This window comes from Oncorhynchus tshawytscha, unplaced genomic scaffold (assembly GCF_018296145.1).
Source record: "Oncorhynchus tshawytscha isolate Ot180627B unplaced genomic scaffold, Otsh_v2.0 Un_contig_11277_pilon_pilon, whole genome shotgun sequence".
Lineage (NCBI taxonomy): Eukaryota > Metazoa > Chordata > Actinopteri > Salmoniformes > Salmonidae > Oncorhynchus > Oncorhynchus tshawytscha.
This window is the reverse complement of record NW_024604569.1, coordinates 1-3,501: the sequence shown is the minus strand read 5'-3', so window position 1 is coordinate 3,501 and position 3,501 is coordinate 1. Positions and strand designations below refer to the sequence as shown.

The window sequence follows — 3,501 nt, the reverse complement described above, 5'->3', positions numbered from 1 at the left end:
TTATTTCAAAGCAAGGGCACATATTTCAGCCTTGTGGGAAAAAACGGACAAAGAGTTGACAAAAAGCTTACAGCACCTGGTATTCCCAGGAAGTCTCCCATCCAAGTACTAACCAGGCCCGACCCTGCTTAGCTTCCGAGATCAGACGAGATCAGGCGTACTCAGGCCGGTGTGGTCGTAAGCGAGAAACTATCTCTTGGTGCACTATGTAAAGTGAAAGTGAGTCTGATTAACAGCTGTTGCATTTTCACCATTTAGATAAGCATCTTTGTGTCACTCAAAAAGTGGAAGAAATTGCATATACTGCAGCCATAATTTGTAGCACAGATTGTTGGATAAATAAACGGACAAAGAGTTGAAATTCCACAAGGCAGTGACAAAAAGCTTACAGCACCTGGTATTCCCAGGAAGTCTCCCATCCAAGTACTAACCAGGCCCGACCCTGCTTAGCTTCCGAGATCAGACGAGATCAGGCGTACTCAGGCCGGTGTGGTCGTAAGCGAGAAACTATCTCTTGGTGCACTATGTAAAGTGAAAGTGAGTCTGATTAACAGCTGTTGCATTTTCACCATTTAGATAAGCATCTTTGTGTCACTCAAAAAGTGGAAGAAATTGCATATACTGCAGCCATAATTTGTAGCACAGATTGTTGGATGAAATACAAACTAAACTTGCTTACTTATTTCAAAGCAAGGGCACATATTTCAGCCTTGTGGAAATAAACGGACAAAGAGTTGAAATTCCACAAGGCAGTGACAAAAAGCTTACAGCACCTGGTATTCCCAGGAAGTCTCCCATCCAAGTACTAACCAGGCCCGACCCTGCTTAGCTTCCGAGATCAGACGAGATCAGGCGTACTCAGGCCGGTGTGGTCGTAAGCGAGAAACTATGTCTTGGTGCACTATGTAAAGTGAAAGTGAGTCTGATTAACAGCTGTTGCATTTTCACCATTTAGATAAGCATCTTTGTGTCACTCAAAAAGTGGAAGAAATTGCATATACTGCAGCCATAATTTGTAGCACAGATTGTTGGATGAAATACAAACTAAACTTGCTTACTTATTTCAAAGCAAGGGCACATATTTCAGCCTTGTGGAAATAAACGGACAAAGAGTTGAAATTCCACAAGGCAGTGACAAAAAGCTTACAGCACCTGGTATTCCCAGGAAGTCTCCCATCCAAGTACTAACCAGGCCCGACCCTGCTTAGCTTCCGAGATCAGACGAGATCAGGCGTACTCAGGCCGGTGTGGTCGTAAGCGAGAAACTATATCTCTTGGTGCACTATGTAAAGTGAAAGTGAGTCTGATTAACAGCTGTTGCATTTTCACCATTTAGATAAGCATCTTTGTGTCACTCAAAAAGTGGAAGAAATTGCATATACTGCAGCCATAATTTGTAGCACAGATTGTTGGATGAAATACAAACTAAACTTGCTTACTTATTTCAAAGCAAGGGCACATATTTCAGCCTTGTGGAAATAAACGGACAAAGAGTTGAAATTCCACAAGGCAGTGACAAAAAGCTTACAGCACCTGGTATTCCCAGGAAGTCTCCCATCCAAGTACTAACCAGGCCCGACCCTGCTTAGCTTCCGAGATCAGACGAGATCAGGCGTACTCAGGCCGGTGTGGTCGTAAGCGAGAAACTATGTCTTGGTGCACTATGTAAAGTGAAAGTGAGTCTGATTAACAGCTGTTGCATTTTCACCATTTAGATAAGCATCTTTGTGTCACTCAAAAAGTGGAAGAAATTGCATATACTGCAGCCATAATTTGTAGCACAGATTGTTGGATGAAATACAAACTAAACTTGCTTACTTATTTCAAAGCAAGGGCACATATTTCAGCCTTGTGGAAATAAACGGACAAAGAGTTGAAATTCCACAAGGCAGTGACAAAAAGCTTACAGCACCTGGTATTCCCAGGAAGTCTCCCATCCAAGTACTAACCAGGCCCGACCCTGCTTAGCTTCCGAGATCAGACGAGATCAGGCGTACTCAGGCCGGTGTGGTCGTAAGCGAGAAACTATGTCTTGGTGCACTATGTAAAGTGAAAGTGAGTCTGATTAACAGCTGTTGCATTTTCACCATTTAGATAAGCATCTTTGTGTCACTCAAAAAGTGGAAGAAATTGCATATACTGCAGCCATAATTTGTAGCACAGATTGTTGGATGAAATACAAACTAAACTTGCTTACTTATTTCAAAGCAAGGGCACATATTTCAGCCTTGTGGAAATAAACGGACAAAGAGTTGAAATTCCACAAGGCAGTGACAAAAAGCTTACAGCACCTGGTATTCCCAGGAAGTCTCCCATCCAAGTACTAACCAGGCCCGACCCTGCTTAGCTTCCGAGATCAGACGAGATCAGGCGTACTCAGGCCGGTGTGGTCGTAAGCGAGAAACTATGTCTTGGTGCACTATGTAAAGTGAAAGTGAGTCTGATTAACAGCTGTTGCATTTTCACCATTTAGATAAGCATCTTTGTGTCACTCAAAAAGTGGAAGAAATTGCATATACTGCAGCCATAATTTGTAGCACAGATTGTTGGATGAAATACAAACTAAACTTGCTTACTTATTTCAAAGCAAGGGCACATATTTCAGCCTTGTGGAAATAAACGGACAAAGAGTTGAAATTCCACAAGGCAGTGACAAAAAGCTTACAGCACCTGGTATTCCCAGGAAGTCTCCCATCCAAGTACTAACCAGGCCCGACCCTGCTTAGCTTCCGAGATCAGACGAGATCAGGCGTACTCAGGCCGGTGTGGTCGTAAGCGAGAAACTATGTCTTGGTGCACTATGTAAAGTGAAAGTGAGTCTGATTAACAGCTGTTGCATTTTCACCATTTAGATAAGCATCTTTGTGTCACTCAAAAAGTGGAAGAAATTGCATATACTGCAGCCATAATTTGTAGCACAGATTGTTGGATGAAATACAAACTAAACTTGCTTACTTATTTCAAAGCAAGGGCACATATTTCAGCCTTGTGGGAAATAAACGGACAAAGAGTTGAAATTCCACAAGGCAGTGACAAAAAAGCTTACAGCACCTGGTATTCCCAGGAAGTCTCCCATCCAAGTACTAACCAGGCCCGACCCTGCTTAGCTTCCGAGATCAGACGAGATCAGGCGTACTCAGGCCGGTGTGGTCGTAAGCGAGAAACTATGTCTTGGTGCACTATGTAAAGTGAAAGTGAGTCTGATTAACAGCTGTTGCATTTTCACCATTTAGATAAGCATCTTTGTGTCACTCAAAAAGTGGAAGAAATTGCATATACTGCAGCCATAATTTGTAGCACAGATTGTTGGATGAAATACAAACTAAACTTGCTTACTTATTTCAAAGCAAGGGCACATATTTCAGCCTTGTGGAAATAAACGGACAAAGAGTTGAAATTCCACAAGGCAGTGACAAAAAGCTTACAGCACCTGGTATTCCCAGGAAGTCTCCCATCCAAGTACTAACCAGGCCCGACCCTGCTTAGCTTCCGAGATCAGAC

The 3,501-nt window shown here is 42.8% G+C and overlaps 9 non-coding genes across 9 annotated transcripts; all 9 read right to left on the bottom strand.

Annotated features, from left to right (window-relative positions):
- Positions 1-64: 64 nt before the first annotated feature.
- Positions 65-183, bottom strand: LOC121842020. The gene has a single exon (XR_006080881.1). It is a non-coding gene; the product is annotated as a 5S ribosomal RNA (ribosomal RNA).
- A 199-nt stretch (positions 184-382) lies between these two features.
- On the bottom strand, positions 383-501 carry LOC121842019. The gene has a single exon (XR_006080880.1). It is a non-coding gene; the product is annotated as a 5S ribosomal RNA (ribosomal RNA).
- Positions 502-761: 260 nt separating this feature from the next.
- LOC121842018 lies at positions 762-880 on the bottom strand. Its single transcript, XR_006080879.1, has one exon. It is a non-coding gene; the product is annotated as a 5S ribosomal RNA (ribosomal RNA).
- A 260-nt stretch (positions 881-1,140) lies between these two features.
- LOC121842017 lies at positions 1,141-1,259 on the bottom strand. Its single transcript, XR_006080878.1, has one exon. It is a non-coding gene; the product is annotated as a 5S ribosomal RNA (ribosomal RNA).
- A 262-nt stretch (positions 1,260-1,521) lies between these two features.
- Positions 1,522-1,640, bottom strand: LOC121842024. Its single transcript, XR_006080885.1, has one exon. It is a non-coding gene; the product is annotated as a 5S ribosomal RNA (ribosomal RNA).
- Positions 1,641-1,900: 260 nt separating this feature from the next.
- LOC121842023 lies at positions 1,901-2,019 on the bottom strand. The gene has a single exon (XR_006080884.1). It is a non-coding gene; the product is annotated as a 5S ribosomal RNA (ribosomal RNA).
- A 260-nt stretch (positions 2,020-2,279) lies between these two features.
- Positions 2,280-2,398, bottom strand: LOC121842022. Its single transcript, XR_006080883.1, has one exon. It is a non-coding gene; the product is annotated as a 5S ribosomal RNA (ribosomal RNA).
- Positions 2,399-2,658: 260 nt separating this feature from the next.
- LOC121842021 lies at positions 2,659-2,777 on the bottom strand. The gene has a single exon (XR_006080882.1). It is a non-coding gene; the product is annotated as a 5S ribosomal RNA (ribosomal RNA).
- Positions 2,778-3,039: 262 nt separating this feature from the next.
- LOC121842016 lies at positions 3,040-3,158 on the bottom strand. The gene has a single exon (XR_006080877.1). It is a non-coding gene; the product is annotated as a 5S ribosomal RNA (ribosomal RNA).
- Between the last annotated feature and the right edge of the window lie 343 nt (positions 3,159-3,501).